The sequence below is a fragment of the Stegostoma tigrinum genome, chromosome 3 (genome assembly GCF_030684315.1).
Source record: "Stegostoma tigrinum isolate sSteTig4 chromosome 3, sSteTig4.hap1, whole genome shotgun sequence".
Classification (NCBI taxonomy): domain Eukaryota; kingdom Metazoa; phylum Chordata; class Chondrichthyes; order Orectolobiformes; family Stegostomatidae; genus Stegostoma; species Stegostoma tigrinum.
In genome coordinates this window covers 100,499,180-100,517,530 of record NC_081356.1, presented here as the reverse complement: position 1 = coordinate 100,517,530, position 18,351 = coordinate 100,499,180, and the positions used below count along the sequence as shown (strand labels likewise).

The 18,351-nt window shown below is 41.7% G+C and overlaps 1 protein-coding gene across 5 annotated transcripts in view; it reads left to right on the top strand.

The window, feature by feature from the left end:
* rasgrf2b (Ras protein-specific guanine nucleotide-releasing factor 2b) overlaps positions 1-18,351 on the top strand; it is a 250,703-nt gene that overhangs the window by 37,717 nt on the left and 194,635 nt on the right. Inside the window, exon 1 of one of the 5 annotated variants that reach the window (XM_059644776.1) lies at positions 9,638-9,739. The exons of 3 other annotated variants lie outside the window; for them this stretch is intronic. The gene's annotated coding sequence lies outside the window, so the exon portion shown is untranslated. Of the gene's footprint in view, positions 1-9,637; positions 9,740-10,670; positions 10,762-18,351 lie in introns of those variants that run through there. One more of the 5 variants, XM_059644775.1, reaches the window with a different exon arrangement.

The window sequence follows — 18,351 nt, the reverse complement described above, 5'->3', positions numbered from 1 at the left end:
GGTGGAGAGAGTGTAGGTGCGGAGGTAGGGAGGGGATAGGTCAGTCCAGGGAAGACGGACAGGTCAGGGAGGTGGGATGAGGTTAGTAGGTAGATGGGGGTGCGGCTTGGGGTGGGAGGAAGGGATGGGTGAGAGGAAGAACAGGTTAGGGAGGCAGAGACAGGTTGGACTGGTTTTGGGATGCAGTGGGTGGGGGGGAAGAGCTGGGCTGGTTGTGTGGTGCAGTGGGGGGAGGGGACGAACTGGGCTGGTTTAGGGATGCGGTAGGGGAAGGGGAGATTTTGAAACTGGTGAAGTCCACATTGATACCATATGGCTGCAGGGTTCCCAGGCGGAATATGAGTTGCTGTTCCTGCAACCTTCGGGTGGCATCATTGTGGCAGTGCAGGAGGCCCATGATGGACATGTCATCTAAAGAATGGGAGGGGGAGTGGAAATGGTTTGCGACTGGGAGGTGCAGTTGTTTGTTGCGAACTGAGCGGAGGTGTTCTGCAAAGCGGTCTCCAAGCCTCCGCTTGGTTTCCCCAAATTGGAGGAAGCCACACCGGGTACAGTGGATGCAGTATACCACATTGGCAGATGTGCAGATGAACCTCTGCTTAATGTGGAATGTCATCTTGGGGCCTGGGATAGGGGTGAGGGAGGAGGTGTGGGGGCAAGTGTAGCATTTCCTGCAGTTGCAGGGGAAGGTGCCGGGTGTGGTGGGGTTAGAGGGCAGTGTGGACCAGCCCAGCTCTTCCCCCCCACCCACTGCATCCCAAAACCAGTCCAACCTGTCTCTGCCTCCCTAACCGGTTCTTCCTCTCACCCATCCCTTCCTCCCACCCCAAGCCGCACCCCCATCTACCTACTAACCTCATCCCACCTCCTTGACCTGTCCGTCTTCCCTGGACTGACCTATCCCCTCCCCACCTTCCCACCTATACTCTCTCCACCTATCTTCTTTACTCTCCATCTTCGGTCCGCCTCCCCCACTCTCCCTATTTATTCCAGTTCCCTCTCCCCATCCCCCTCTCTGATGAAGGGTCTAGGCCCGAAACGTCAGCTTTTGTGCTCCTGAGATGCTGCTTGGCCTGCTGTGTTCATCCAGCCTCACATTTTATTATCTTGGCAAGGAATGAACTGTTCATGGAAGAATTAGACAAAGTCACTATGGGAGAGAGTCAAGGGGACAGGAGATAGTGACTGAATTTTTGGACTGTGGCAGCTTTGTGACAGAGCATTGCTCAGGAATTTTGGATTGGCGAAAGTTTATAAAGAGTGGAATATGAATGTTGGAAAACTTTATAAAATAACAAAACTGTGCATTAGGATTTCAGTAAACATTGGGTCAGAATGAGTGGCGTAAATTGATGTTTTCTCCTTCTCAAATGTCCTGATAGCTTGTTTTAGTCTAAAGGGATCAAAAGGTATGAACTGAAAGCAGGAAGCAGCGTAATTGGATGATCAACCACGATCATATTGAATGGTGGAGCAGACGCGAAGGGCTAAATAGCCTACTCCTGCTCTTATTTTCTGTTTCCTAGTTTCTGTGCTTTTATGTAGCAGAACTTGGTGAATCATTGAAATATGTGAAAGCATTACATCAGATTGAGTGAATCACGATGAGTATTGTAGTGTGGAATGTATTCGAGGGTGATTTTGCTGGTCCAAAAAGAAGTATAATACTTCTTCAAAACAGATAAAGGTTTAATGTTTCAAAAGAAGGCTGAAGCATTTTACAATGCATACCACATTCTTGGGGCAAACTGAAGTGTATTATAACCAGCCAATTAATTTTTGAATTGCAGTCACTGTTGTCAGCAATTTCAAGGTGCCACAAGTTGTAAATGAATAAATAACCAGATAATTTAATTTTATTGGTGTTGTCTGGAGGAGGAGTGTTGGCTAGAAGAACAGGAGGCTTCCTTTGTCTGCTTTAAATATTTTCATAGTACTTTTGTTTTTGTAATTACTTATTTTCTTCAAATTAACAATGCATTTCTTTAGTTTTCCACTTACCCCGACATGCTTTATGCTATATAATTAACCTGAGATTATAATGCAGTGCAATAAAATATTGATCTCATAAACTCCTCACAAATAAAACTTGATCGAAAGAAAAGGAAGTCTGTTTCCTGCCTTTTTTAAAAAATATTGAAATCGGTAAATAGAAATCAGTAACAAAATTTAGCTTGCAACATTTGCTCCCTAACATAGTTTAAAAAGTCCAATTTTGTCCCAGCGAATATTGCAAGCTAAACTTTGTTACTGATTTCTACTTACTGATTTCGATATTTATAAAAAAGCAGGAGACAGACTTTCTTTACCTTAGGTCAAGTTTTATTTGTGAGGGATTTATGAGAACAATATTTTCTTGCACTGCATTGTAACATCAGGTTAATTATTTTGTACTTGAGAATTCCTGGTTCTCTTAAAATTAGATGAGGATATTTCCCTGCTTTTGGGGATCATCAACATTAGTGGTCCTTCATAGACGAGGATGACTCTCTCCCAATCTCGGGGTGAGTCTGTAGATGGCTTTACAAATTGATCTGGCTACCACAGGCTCTGTTACACTTAGGGCAGGTGGTGGTCTTGGGAAGGGGGTCGATGGAACATTGGTGTGGCAGCACACTACTTTCACTGTTTTCACCTGATTCCCACTTTGTCCTGACGGCAAGTGTCCAGGTGGTCTGTCCTCCCGGATGCTCCTCCTCCACTTTGGACTCCACTTGGGGATACCCTGCTGTTTTCAGTATAGTGTCCTGTGGTGTATTTGAAGTGGGTGCAATGGAGCTGAGGGCGGAAGAGATCAGGGTGAGATGAAAGTTTTATCCCATGGGAGTGGATCCCAAGAAACCAAGTACAGCAGCATAGAGCATGCCTGCTGAGATTGTCAGCAGAAACAATTGGACCTAAATTCAATGCATGCAGAACTTTGACTTTGCAAACTGTAACATGGGAGAGTAGACTTCTCCATCACTCCATCTTTCTCAAAAGCACGTAGCAACAGTGCTTTCCCTCCCTCTCTAGCACGCTCAACGATTTCCTCTCAACTATCACATGATTTTGATTGTGAGTGTGTTGTTGAGAAGCCATAACTATGATTGTGTACTTAGCCCATGTATGAAGTGCCAACCAGAATTTTGACTGGAACTATATAGATAGATATTTTTAGTATTGATATACCAACACTGATTTGCAATTACTGATTGTTTGTAGAGGCTAAAACCATCACTTAGCTCAAACATGTTTATCCACTTGGACAAACAGTTGATCCAGAGGGTATGAATTGTTTCAGAGATGGTAGGAACTGTAGATGCTGGAGAATCTGAGATAACAAGGTGTAGAGCTGGATGAACACAGCAAGACAAGCAGCACAGAGGAGCAGGAAAGCTGACATTTTGGGCCTAGACCCTTACCCGGGCTGAGATAACTGTCTTTTTTCTCTATTTATTCATTTTTTTGTGGGGTGTGGGTATCACTGGCCGGCTAGCATTTATTGCCCATCTCTAGTTGCCCTTGCGAGGGTGATGGTAAGCTGCCTCCTTGAACTGCTGTAGTTCACCTGCTGTGGGTTGACCCACAATGCCATTCGGGAGGGAATTCCAGGATTTTCACCCAGCGATGGTGAAGGAATGGCGATATATTTCCAAGTCAGGATGTTGAGTGGCTTGGAGGGGAACTTGAAGGTGATGGTGTTCCAATGTATCTGCCACCCTTGTCCTTCTAGATAGAAGTGATTGTGGGTTTGGAAGCTGTCTGAGGATCTTTTGATGAATTACTGCAGCGCATTTTGTAGAATGCACACATTGCTACTACTGAGCATCAGTGGTGGAGGGAGAGGATGCTTGTAGATGCAGTGCCAATCAAGCGGGCTGCTTTGCCCTGGATGGTGTCAAGCGCCTTGAGTGTTGTTGGGGCTGCACTCATCCAGGCAAGTGGGGAGTCTTCCATCACACTCCTAACTTGTGCTTTTTACATGGTGGACAAGCTTTGAGGAGTCAGGAGGTGAGTTGCTCGCCGCAGTATTCCTAGCCTCTGACCGTCTCTTGTAGCCACTGTGTTTATGTGGTGAGTCAAGCTGTGTCTCTGGTCAATGATAACCCCAGTGGTTCCTTAAACATTGGCCTCTAAACCTTTATTTTTACAGTAGCCCTGTATAAGTGAACATTTATATCCTGCATCTGACGGTCCACTACTTTCCCAGCATCTGCTCAGCTGGCCAAATTCAGCTGGTGCTCCTCTGCAGTGATAGGCTTCCCAAAAATGCCATTGTGGTAGTGTACAACCTCACAAATAATACTCAAATGAAGGGACCCCTCTGATTTTGCAAACATTGGCAAATTCCATGGCAGAGGTCCAGCTGTGGGGCAGTTCGCTTTAAGATGCATCATTTTGTGGATACTAGTAATAACTGCAGTAAATTTACTGCCATCTAAGCTAATGAAAATTGCAGCTCAATTGAACAAAGCAGAGTCTATATTTACAGCCAATGAGAAGCCACATTGGATCTGAAGCATCCTTACCAGACAATACATACGGGAAAATCAGAACTTTATTACTTTCTGTTGAATGTTAATAAATCTTGGCAGAATGTACAAATGAACGTTTTCAATCTCTAGTAAATCTTAGGAAGATTGATTTTAATAAAGTCAAGGGTGTAAAAGTTAGCAGTTTATAGCAAAACAAAATAAAATTTTGGTTGTTATTTATATGAATACTTACTAGGAGGAACCAGCTGAAGCATTTGCAACCATCTTCAGCTAGAAATGTTGAGTGCATATTCATTTTCAGCTTCCTGCTAAGGCCCTCCCTCCCAAGGTTCCACCTGGTAGACTAATTAGTAAATTTAGGTGATGTAGGATTCGGGGTGAGGTCACCAATTGGTACAAAATTGGCTTGACATGAGGGAACAGAAGGTGGTGCTGTTGGCGGTGGGTTGTTTTTCAGACAAGGGGCTTGTGACCAACGGTGTGTCACAAGGATCAGTGCTGGGTCCACTTTTGTTTGCAGTTTATATAAAGAGTGGATGACAATTTTGGAGGCATGGTTAGTAAATTTGCAGATGACATAAAAGTTGGCATAGTCAACAGTGAAGAAGGGCTTTTGATCAATTGAACCGTTGGATTGAGGAGCAGGGCAGGACTAATACAGTTAATGATAAGGGCTTGGGTAGTAGTGTTGAACAGAGAGACTTAAGGGTTCAGGTACATAGTTCCTTGAAAATTACATCAAGATATACAGGGTGGTTAAGAGGCGTTTTGTATGTTTCTTTTGATTGCTCAGACCATTGAGTTACGGGAGTTGGTATGTCGTGTTAAAGTTGAACAGGACATTGGTGAGGCCACTTTTGGAATACTGTGTACAGTTCTGGTCACCCTACTACAGAAAGGAAAGAGTTACATTTGGAGTGGGTTCAGAAAAAGACTTACCAGGATGTTTCCCAGACTGGAAGGTTTGAATTACCAGGTTAGGCTGGATAGATTGGGACTTTTCCTTCTGAAGAGTGGGAGGTTGAGGGGTGACCTTTATAGAGGTTTATAAAACCATGAGGGGCATAGATAAGGTAATTAGGAAAAGTCTCTTCCCTAGGGTCGGAGAGTTCAAATCAGAGGGCATATTTTTAAACTGAGAGGAGAAAGATTTACAACGGACCTGAGGGGCAACTTTTTGACACACAAGATGGTTTGTGTGTGGAATGAACTGCCAGATGAAGTGATAGATGCAGGTACAGTGGTAGCATGTAAAAGACATTTGGATTGGTACATGAATAGGAAAGCTTTAGAGGGATTTAGTCAAATGTGGCAAGTTGGACTAGTTTAGTTTGGGAGACTTAGTCAGCATGGACGAGTCAGACTGAAGGGTCTGTATCAGTGCTGTTTGACTTTATGACTCTATCATAGCTACCAGTCTTTAGCCAACTTGTTTCACCTCATATGAAGTTGCATGTTAAGAAACAGTCTTTTAACTAAAATATATTGATGGGCTTTGGAATGCTCCTGAACATTTGGATGTTTTAGTTAGGCTGTTGAGATGATATTAATCCTTGGAAAGTAACACTGCATATCCTCTGAGCAGACAAAATATACTTTGGTTCCTGTATTATCCTACTGGACATTTATGTACATAGTAAGCTAACAATGAAATACTGTACAGAAAAATGATCTTCACAGATATGACTGACATCTTTGGGAACCAGACAGGCAATAAAAGGAAGTCATATCGGTGAGATGACTATCAGACTTAAGGAACCAATCACAAACTGCGCATATATCCTCTAGCCTGTCTGAGAGAATCATGTGCTTTTCATGCAGTAGCAAGTCGCCTGGAGTCCCGAAATGTCGCTGATCATGCTCAGGTAGTGGCCAACAAGATCAGTAAAAAAAAAGTACTTGGCTCTTACGTGGACAGTAAAAAGACCAAAGAAGAACTTCAGTCAACAGGATAAAACAGGAACATACATCTTATCAGCCAGAAGTCATAAACCAGTGTCCCAGTGTGAACAATTGTCCTCCTTAAATATCATGCTTTTCTGTTTATTGTAATTAAGTTAATAAATTGTGTGAAATTTTCAAAATAGAGTTGTTATACAGAGTGGTCTTGCAGAAATTTAGGATGAGAAGACCTTCAGTTTAAAATGGTAATTGACTTCAGTCTTGCAAGTAAAGTTAAATTGCATGTTCAGACCATAACATGCCAAGTTGAGAAACAAGGAGCACCACTAGCTGCACATTTCCCTTCAAGTTGCACACCAATTTGAGTTCAAGCTGTGTCGATGTTCCTTCATTGTTGCCAAGTCAAAATCCAGGAAGAACACAGGGAGTTTACTTACACCCCATGGACTATGAAGGTTTAAGACGTCAATTCTCCATCACCTTCTTGAAGCCAGTTAGGACTAACAATTCATGCTAGCCTTGCCAGTGATACATGTAACTTATTCATGAATAATGGGGAAACAATTTGCAGATCACTGTAAATACTTTTGAATCTTTGTGCTTCTCCTCTTGTCACATCTAAATTTTCTTTGAAATGATTTCTCAATGCTTTCTCAGGGATTAAGTCATAGAAAAGATGAAAATCGATGTCTGTTGGTATCTGTGAACAGAGAAACAGAATTCACTTTGGGGGAGAAATTTCACCTCTAAAAATAGGTAGATTTGGATTGTGTGAGATGTGAAAATGTGTCACACCAACTCGAACCTGTTTGAAATCTGCTCACCTCCGGTTTAAAAATGGAGTGACAGTATACAGCATTTATCCGTTCTAGGAAGAGAAGTCTGGCAGTCAGATATTGAAAGGAGGCTCTGTAACTTCATTCAACAACCATTTTAATGTTTATTCATGTTTCTGTGGTTTTGAAAGATGCAGCAGCTAAAAGCTCAGTTTGCTGCACTGTATTTTTTAAATTCATTCACGGGACCAGGCCTGCATTTATTCCCAAGATTGTCCGAGGGCAGTTAAGGGTCAACTACATTTCTGTGCATCTGGAATCACATACCATTGAGGCCAACAATTTCCATTGAGTTATCCAGATGGGCTTTTCCTGACAATTGACAATGGCTTCATGATCATCATTAGACTCCTAATTCCAGCTCCTGCCATGGCTATAATACCATTAGGCTATTGCTCCCCTGAGACTTCAGGGACGCACTCACCACCCATGCAGTCAATCTGATGTTACTAGGTAACTGCTTGTCACAAATAATTTTTTATTTACAAATGTTTTTGAATCAATTCAATTAAAATTAACATTCACACAGTTCAGCTTCCAGTACTTGGCTGCCTCAGTGTCTCCCCCAGCCCTCTGCCCTGTTCCTTCACTGTACCATTCTCTGAGTAGGATGGTCACCAGAACTTCGAACAAGCCAATGGTGAGATTGGCAACTGATGGCAATAGAGCTGAGTGGAACAGAGACAAAAGTGGGGCAACAACTAGAAGCCAATTGTAAGTGCGCTACGAGCACTCCTTGGGTACAGGACTGACAGTGACACTGTGCTCAAACCCAGTGGGCATAGTATGTGCCAACTTCTTGATCTGGGCTCATGTCAATGAGGTTAATGTCACAGATGTCCTGATGCAATGAGGTGCCAGAAAATATAAAAGGCAGAAGGAAGGGCCATATTTATAAGATCAGTGTGTACACAATAATGTTTATGATCCACTACAAACAGGAATGTTTCCTCTAGAGCAATGTAATTACACCATGATCACAGCCCCCAACCCCAACAAGGACCTCTGCAGTCCAATTTCCAATCTTGTACACCTGTCCCCTCGAGACCCCCCCTCCTTCCAACTGTACTCAATGACTCTTCTTGTGCCCATCCCCTAACCATCAATTTTCTCCATCTCCACTATCCACACCTCTCTGTCACTGTTCCCTTCTGCATTTTCCCCCCCTCTCCCACAGAGATCTGTCCCTACCTGCTCTTTCATCCATAGAATCCCTACAGAGTGGAAACAGGCCACTCAGTCCAACAGGCTGGCACCAGTCCTCCAAACAGCATCTCACCCAGGCTGATCTCATCCCTGTAATCCTGCATTTCCCATGCCTAGCCCACGAACACCCTTGAACACTATGGGCAATTTAGCATGGCCAATTCACCTAGCCTGCACATTTTTGGACTGTGGAAGGAAACCAGAGCACCCGGAGGAAACCCACATAGACACGGGGAGAACGTGCAAACTCCCCAGAGATAGTTACCCAAGGATGGAATCGAACCTGGGTCCCTGGTGCTTTGCGGCAGCAGTGCTAACTACTGAGCCACCGTGCTGGCCTTCTGCGTTATTTCCTTTCTGAAAGGCTGCTAGTCTGTTAAGGGGAGGTGATGTCCCAGTGGTATTATTGCTAGACTGTTAATCCAGAGACCCAGATAATGTTCTGGAGACCTGGGTTCAAATCCCACTATGGCAGATGGTAGAATTTGAATTCAATAAATTGTCAATTGTTGAGGGAAAAACCCATCTGGTTCACTAATGTCCTTTAGGGAAGGAAACTGCCACCCTTACCTGGTCTGGCCTACGTGTGACTGCAGACCCACAGCAATGTAGTTGACTCTTAACTGCCGTCTGGGCAATAAATGCTGCTGAGCCAGCGACATCCCGATCCCATGAATGAATTTAAAAAAACCCTGTTGGTCAGCAAGTGGGAAAACTGAAGAAAATGTTTAAAAGATATGTCACCATTAAAACCTGTGGGACAGTTGTGAGACTTGTAAATTACGGTAATCCATCCACAACTCCTCCTTCCTACTCTGAACATGTATCCTTCACACTATCAGGGTCAAATCTTCAGACTGACAACATTCTGTTGAAGATGATCTGTTCAGCAATGATCTAATTGAGTGGAAGAGCTGACTTGATGGGCCAAATGGCCTACTTTTTTTCCTATGTATTATAACTTTATGGATACCATATTTTGGCTCTTTATGTAGCTAGTCATGAAGCAGGATGTAGTTTTTCAACTTTAATGTACCTATCAGAATTTTCTGTACTCATTATACTTTGGTTTGAATCATCAAAGAGTATCTTGAATCAGTCTTGAAGTGAACATGTTTGTGAGTTTCTGAAACATTAAAATTCATTGCAGTTTCACAACTTTAAGCTACATTGCTATCTTTCTTTCTAGCTATTCTCTGTTTCTTGCTGTATTTTCTGAAAGTTTGGTGAGAGGAAACGAGACCAACATTATCAGTTATGCATTCTGTAATCTGGATTTTGATACTTTGTCCATTCAAAACTGGGCCCGAACCAATTGTGAGTATGTAATTTATTCCAACTAGAGTAATTATTAATCATGGATCATGCAGTGTCTGTGAGAGCAAATAGGGTAATACTGAATGATGGTGGAGATGTTAGTTCAGAGAAACTGTTGTGAACTGTCGAAAAGAAAATTATCATCCAAAAAAAGACTAATTGCAATAGATTTTGAGTACACAATCGACAAATTATTGCCTGTTTTTTTGATTCATTCAAAATGGTATCCATAGTACATTCAGATGCTTATGGGTGAATTGGGCCAGACTCCATATTGCAGCAGATATTGGCGTGCAAGCAGCAAACATTTCTGAGTGTATGTAATGCAAGAAGATCATGATATTTATGGTGTACTACGTATTCTGAGTCAGTGGTGCCACATTGGAGCTCAATACCCAGCTAATTCTGCCACTCAAACTCTCCCAGCAACTGCCTGAGAGACACTCATTCTTAATATTACATAAAAGGATTATCAACTACCTACAAGCTAGTTCCTGATTGATAGAATCCCTACAGTGTGGAAGCAGGCTATTCGGTCCATCAAATCCACACCGAGCATCTGAAGGACAGCCCACCCAGACCCACCCCCAATGCTATCTCTGAAATCCTACATATTCCATGCTGAACACACCTAGCCTGCAGATCTCTGGGCACTATGGGTAACTTAGCTGGCAAACCCACCTAACCTGCATATCATTGGACTGTGGGAGGAAACCAGAGCACCCAGAGAAAACCCACACAGACACAGAGACAATGTGCAAACTCCACACAGATGGTCCCCTGAGGATGCAATAGGCACTGAGGCAGTAGTGCTATCCACTGAGCCACTGAGGCTTTTGCTACAATCCTATAGATGTGTACCTTTTCTTGTAGTTTCAAGTTGCTATAGTCAACAGGGAATGGTGTGACAGTTTCTGTGGATATTTTGCAGACTTGAAGACTTCTGTCCAAACCAGTTGCTCACAGACATATTTATACTGATTGACATCCCCCTGAATCTTCATGAAGTAATGCTCCTACAGGTAACTGTGTTGACCTGTCCATCCTCCCTGGACTGACCTATCCCCTCCCTAACTCCCCACTTACACTCAACTTTACTGGCTCCATCCCCACATCTTTGACCTGTCTGTCTCCTCTCCACCTATCTTCTCCTCTATCCATCTTCTATCTGCCTCCCCCTCTCTCCCCATTTATTTCAGAACACCCTTCCCCTCCCCCATTCCTGAAGAAGTGTCTAGGCTCGAAACATCAGCCTTCCTGCTCCTCTGATGCTGCTTGGCCTGCTGTGTTCATCCAGCTCTACACCTTGTTATCTCAGATTCTCCAGCATCTACTGTTCCTACTATCTTTGATAATTTGGTGTTTTATTAAGGATATGCTAAAACCTGCCACCTGTTGCAAGCACAATTGCAATTTCAGAGCAAGGATTACATTGCCAGTAGCTATAAAGTGAACAGTGGTGATTAATTTTCATTGATTTGATTCCTTCCAGGTTGAGGTTGGAGGTATTTGCAATATCTCTCAGTTCGTGATCCTGGACTTCATAACAGAGATCCTGAGGCTCTTTCCTCAACAAAAACGTAGTCATTTTAATTCTGACTTGCAGGGCTGACTAGTTGAGTGAATGCACAGTGTTTATTGACAATTTCAGGCTTCCAAATTTGCAGTAAGTGCTACACAGCAGGTGCTACACATCACACTGTAGTGCTGCATACCAACCTAAACACAAGGCAATATAAAATAGGAGGTGCAGGAGCTGAGGTCCTTAGTGCAAATGTACATAGTTCATTTAAGGTGGCAAGACTGATGGAGAGAGTACTGCCTGGAAATATGTTGGAAGCAGGTTCTATTAAGGCAGCCAAGAGCTTTGGATGACTATCTGTATCGAAATGATCTGCTGGAATATGGAAAAGGCAGCAGGTAGACGCGTAATAAGACAACTGATGCAGGAATGATGGGCCGAATGGCCTCATGCACCGTAACAATTCTGTGATTCTGTGCTTCAAAGTGTAGCTGTGCATCGGCACTGCAGAAGTGATTATTAGGAAGTTGTGTTTGGCTTCACTTCTTTGCTGTTTCTGCTACAAATCTCACCATTGCCCTTGCTGCTCAGACCTCTATAAAATTCCACCAATGGGCACAGTGAGTTGGGGGGTGTGGATGGTTGGAGTGTCTGGTCTGTTGGCGGAGGAGGAGGAGGAAGTATTGTGATCTAGGGGAAGAGGGGCTTATTTAGTGCTGGGGTAGGAGTGGCAGTGTTCATTGCTTGAAAATGAGGGGTGGTGTGGGCTCATGCTCTGGGGATGGGGCAGTTATAATGGTCTGGAGAAGGTGTAGTTGGAGAAGTTCTGTGGTGCAGTGGGAATGGGGAGGGGAGGTGTGCCCAAGTGAATAGCTACCCAGAAGTTAGATTAGACTTTTAATTGTCTAACTTTTCATGAGTGCTATTTTCTGAACTGCACAGGACCCAAGCAAACCTTCTGATTTAAATGGATATTTATAGAGGGGAATTGCCCATCAGTTTGACAGACAATTTGCAGAGAGTCTGCTACACTGGGGATTCACAGGGTGTCTCTCTACATACCCTGTCATTCTAGTTTTTCCGCAATGCAGACCTCCTTCAAGACAGTGACTTCCAGAAACAGAACTCAGTACACTGGCATAGATAATAAAATGTGAGGCTGGATGAACACATCAGGCCCAGCAGCATCAATGGTTCTGTTGCCTTAAATTAGAAGATTTAGTTACACTGAATCAGTTATGCTTGAGGAGAGTTGGTGGCATCGTGGTTAGGGGTAATAGGTACGAATGCCATGGTGTTTTTAATCTAGAATGCCAGGTTAATGTTCCAGGGTTCCTGTCATGGAAGATATGAATTCATTAAAAATATTGAATTTTAACAAAGCTAGTCTGTTGGTGACCACAGTTGATTTTTGTAAAAACCCTTTTGACCCACAAATGCTCTTTAGGGAACACAACCTGCCACCTTTATCTGGTCTGGTCTACATAACCCCAGACCCACAACAATATCATTGATTCTTATCTGCCCTCTGGGCAATTAGGGGATGAGTAACAATCGCTCCGCTAGTAAGCAGCACTCACATTCCATGAATGAAGAACAAAGTGGATGTAGAAGAGACCAGCATATAATGGACTGAAAGAGAAGCAGAGAATGCTGGAAATACACAGCAGATCTGACATTGTATGTAAAGGCGAGACGCAAGTTAACAGAGAGCTACCAGTTCTCCGTGCAGGTTACTCCCTTAATTTGTGTTGAGACCTTGACTAAAGCCCGAGTTGCATAAACATTTAGAAAGATAAAATGATTTAAAACATCACTGCTGCTCAGAAGGACATTTCAAATGCAATGAATTAATGAAGTTCAGTTAAGGTGTTAGGCATATTTATCTGCAGTGTAAATTTTAATAATTTCTTTAGTACAATTCATTACATTTTACATTTAATACATATTTACAAGCATACTAATTGAGGCAGGAGCAGATCACTTGGCTCTTGAGCCTGCTCTGCCATTTGATTCCATCTGATAGTGGCTTTGACTCCTGCCTACCCTCACACCCTTTGAATCCCTTGCTTTTTGCTATTTTTTATGACCTTGCTGGCCCCTTTTACAATTTTTATGAATTATGTATTTGTACTCTAAGATTCCCTTGTTGCTCTGTTCTACTTAAACTTCCACCTTTTGAATACTAACTGTGACCTAACCATTCTCTTGACCAAAATGTATGACCTCACATCTGTCTGTTTTCAACTTCATTTGCCTTGTGTCCTCATGTTTGATCCCATAAGCTGCCAATGCACTGGAGATATTTAGATTTAACTTGCTCACTACATTTATCATCAAACCTTGTTCAACGCATAATTGCAAACCTATCTTTGTCTTGTTCTGTCTGAGCACAATGCTGTGTCACAATCACATGACATACTCTGTTTCCTTGTGTCACATCTCCGTACAAAGACTAACTTCTTACAAATCTCTTTTCCACGCAATGGCACGAGACATGAGCAAAATGTGAAACTCATTAAGGTACACACACATTTCATAATAACACAGGTTACACTGGGACAGAGGTTCAGTCACTTTCCATTTCAGGCAAGATGCAGAAAAGAGAAAGACTCGGAGTTATGTAAGAGGTACTGTATTGCTGAAGTGCAGGCACTACCATAATTCAGGAAACATAGCAATTAATTTGTACACAGCAAACAGCCACAGTAACCAGAAAGTTTGTTTCTGTGGCATTGATTGAGGGATAAATATTAACCAGGGTGTTTTAGAATAATGATAATCATTACATCTTTAACATCCACCCAATGAGCACACTAATATTACCATAGAATCCTAACAGTGTGGAAAGAGGCCACTTGGTCTGAGTCCATACTGTGACTCTCTGAAGAGCAACACACCCAGACCCAGTCCCCCACCCTATCTGCATTCTACCACAGCTGATCCACCTAGCCTGCACTCTACAGGGAAATTTAGCATGGCCAATGCATCAAACTTGTACATCTTTGGACTGTGGGAGGAAACCAGGCCAAACAGACATGAGGAGAACATGCAAACTTCACACAGACAGACATTCAACCAGAGCTGGAACTGAACGCAGGTCCTTAAGTGCTGGGGGGCAGCAGTGCTAATCACTGAGCTAACTTGCCTTCATATAGCAGGCATAGTGGTGTTCATACTGGACAAGTAATCAAGGACTAAAGCTGATGCATTGGTTCACAAGTTCAAATCCCACCACAACAGATGGTGAAATTTGAATTCAATTGATAAATGTTGAATTAAAAGCTAGTCAAACGGCGATCATGCAACCATGACTAATTCTCATAAAAATCCATCGGATTCACTAGGATTTTTCTTCATTAGTTCACAGAATATGGGATCACTGATTTATTGGTTTTGAACTGAGCATCTTACTCAGGAGTTACAATTAGGCCAGACCAGATAAGGATAGTTAATTATTTTTAATTGAATCCAAATTTCATCATCTGCCCTTGTGGGATTCAAACTCATATCCCCAGAACATTAGTCAGGGGCTTCAGGTTACTAGCCAGCAGTAAGGTGGCACCCAGTTTGTTTATTTTTAAAAACGTGCAATTATTGTAAGCAGTAAAGGAATTCAATAGTTTTGGGACACCGAAATTTGTTGAAATAGTGGAAACCTTCCCAAGAATCTTTTTTCCTCATATTCTATGCAGCCCATTGGGCTGGATCTACAATTCAACAAGATCATGGGGGATCTGATGGTGGCCCAAAACTATTGAATTCTTTTACTGCTTACAATAATTGCATCATTTTTAAAAATAAACAAACGGGGTGCCACTGCTCAGCTTCTCCACTTCTGGTTTGTAGTCATTATCGTAAATGGACCATGGATAGAATCATAGAATCCTAAGCAATTGAAAGCAGGCATTTGGCCCATGGAGTCCACACTAATCCTCTGAAGAGCATTCCACCCAAACTCACCGCTTCCCTATCCCTGGAACCCTACATTTCCTGTGGCCAATCTGCCTAACCTACACATCTTTGGATGTTGGGCTTTTATCTGAATTTCATAATTTAAAATAAGATATTCAGAATTATATAAGATTGTAGAGACAAGAAACATTTATCTCTATGCCCACATACGTTTTCAACCAACATAAAGAATATTGGCTGTAAGAGGATTCCTTGCTTGGCAAAGAGTTGAAACTAAGAATAAATACCATGCAGCAATTTCCAAAATAAATATCTACCACATCACCTAAGGCTTTGAAAAAGCTGCTGGCAGGTATCCAGAAAGACTGAGGGAACATTTCCTTTCTTTGAAACTGCAGCAGTCTGCAGCAGTAGAATTAAACATTCACCTTTACATATCATTGCCTGGGGAAGATGCATAGAATAAAAAGCAATAATTACGAAGGTAGTTGTGCAGTAAAGAAGGTAATCTTGTGGATGATTTCTCAAAGATTTGTTAGATGAAAGGAAGAAAATTCAATAGGTCCCATTTTCTGAATTCCCAGATTCTGGAATTTAACCTCATCTGTTCAGTAGGAAACTGACAGCGTTAGAGTGGATCAGGTGCCTGCATTGAAAATAATGGGGGGTTGTTCCTACCTAACAGCACTGCAGATATATCTAAACAACATAGATTCGCTTTATAAAAGGTTGATTGCCACCACGTTCTCAAGGGTACTTGGGGATAGGCAATAAACATGGCCTATTTCACAGTTTTGAACCCTGCAACACACCCTGTTGTCAATGGATGAAAGCAATGACATTAAGGGAACACTGTCATTTTCATGTTCCATTTGAATTTGTTCACCATCTTCATTCAGGCAAATACAGGCATCTGTTATTCAGCACTGAACCACAATCCTGGACCTCCTGGCCTATTTGCATTTTCGGAGCACCATCAGCACAAATGGTTCGGTGGTTAAAGGAAAGGCCTCACTAACTCCTCCTCCAGACCTTTATGGGTACACAATAAATGCAGCATTGATAGCATTACCCATGTTCTGATATAAAATAAGCCAATGCGTACTCAGGACTAGCAAAATGAACTAGATTAGCACTTGAGTGGTGAAGATAAAAATATACCCTGCAGAGTCTGTGTCTGATCACCAGAACACAGTGGATGCGTTCAAACAAGGAGGCCTCGATAGGAGCATCACAATGCTGTACCACAATACTAATTATTAGTGTCAAAGATTTGCATTAAGCCTAGGTGTGTTCAACTTTGAAAGGAGGCATGTGAGACATGATCCAAAAAAATATACAGATGGAAGTAAGGAAAGGTGAATTAGAAAAAATATATTATAAGAGGGCACAGACTCATTCAAATAAAAGGTAAATTGAAAAATGATATCTAGAAGTTATCTCCCTTAGATATGTTGTGCTACATTTTCTGCAACGCTGGTGGCAATGTATCCCTCGTTATTAATTTTAGAATTATAGTTTCATTCCACATTGCAGAATTTCCCTGATGAAATTCCCTGGGAATGATGACGCCAGAAAACTATGTGGTGGCTGATCTAATGAGATCAGCACAAAGACTGTGCAGCCTTTGTGGCTGCCTGGGGACAGTGCATAAAGTTGAAATTTGGTGCTGTTTTCTATTCATCCATCAGTGCAGCTCTGCCAGGATGGCCAAGTGAATGGCAGGGCTAAATACTTAAAAGGACCATAACAAAAACATGTGAAATGTGGTTTATGTTCTGTGTATCAAGGACCATTATGGTTGACTTGCAACTTGCAACTTATTTATTTGCCGTCTTCATTATGGAATAAAAACAGCATTTCAGTCAACCATTGAATGTTTAATTCTTATTTATAAAAATATACAGATATGCTGTCATGAAATACATAAGGGTTTATTCTTAGGCAAACTATTACATATTTAATTTCAACTGAAAGTAAAGAAGATAGTTATTGCAGCCAATTAACACATGAAATTTACCCCAGACGTCAGCTTGTACTTGAAGAATGGATTTGTTTCCTTAGCAGAAACTTTGTCTGAACAAATTTTAAAACTCCAATTTCAATTCGTGTTAGGGTTTTATTTTATTTCTTTCGAGGGAGCCTATAGTTTGGCTAATTTTTAAAATTTCTAAATGTTACAATTTTGCAACAAAATAGCTTTCAACATAATCTTCAATCTTCTGTGGAAGTAAATGCATGCTGTGCAAATTATATTGTCGTGAGTCTTTAAACTCATGTTTGGCATAGCAGCTTACAATAACAGCAAAAATTCTACCTTGGCTTTTTATGTCAATACATTTGTCATCTTTGAGTTGCTCAGTTCATTGGCAGTTATGATCATTAAAATGAATGATGACAAGCTCAACTTCCATTTATATAAAAGTTTAGAATCAGCAAATGTCTGAAAGCTCTTCACAAAATGGAGCGAATATTTCTACATGGAACAGGAATTTTAAATAAGCATGAAGATGTGAACAAAAGATTGATTTAAGAGGTAGCTTCAGCAATTTTGGGTTCCCTGGTCAAGCTATTTTTATATGAACATATGAGTTAGGAGCAGGAGTAGGTTTCTTGAGCCTGCTCTGTCTTTCAGTAAGGTCATGGCTGATCTAATCACTCACATTCTCACTACCTCAGTTAACTTTTCACTCTGGTTGATTCTTAACAATATAGGAGTCTCTGCCTTAATAGTATTCAAAGGCTCTGCTTTCACCATTTTTTCACAAACAGTTAAAAATGCTCAACCTTAATGGGGAAAAAAATTGCCTTGTGTCTTAAATAGGTGACATTTGATGTTTACACAGTGACACCTCGTTCTAGAATCTCACATTTGGTAACATCCTTCCCACATGCACCTTGCATCCCTCAGGATCTTAGGTGTTTCAATCAGGTCACCTCTTATTTTTATAAACTACGGTAGATATAAGCTATATTTGCTTTCCTAGTCTCATGATTTCCCTGATATAAATTTAAAATATTAGTCTTGGACCCACTTTTCTCTCTAAACTGAATGTAAAATTCAATCACATTTTGGCCACTGCGACTAAGGGACTTCTTTGCTATGAGGTAATTAATTAATCCCAATTTATTGCATAATACCAGGTCAAGTATATCCTATTTTCTGGTTGGCCCC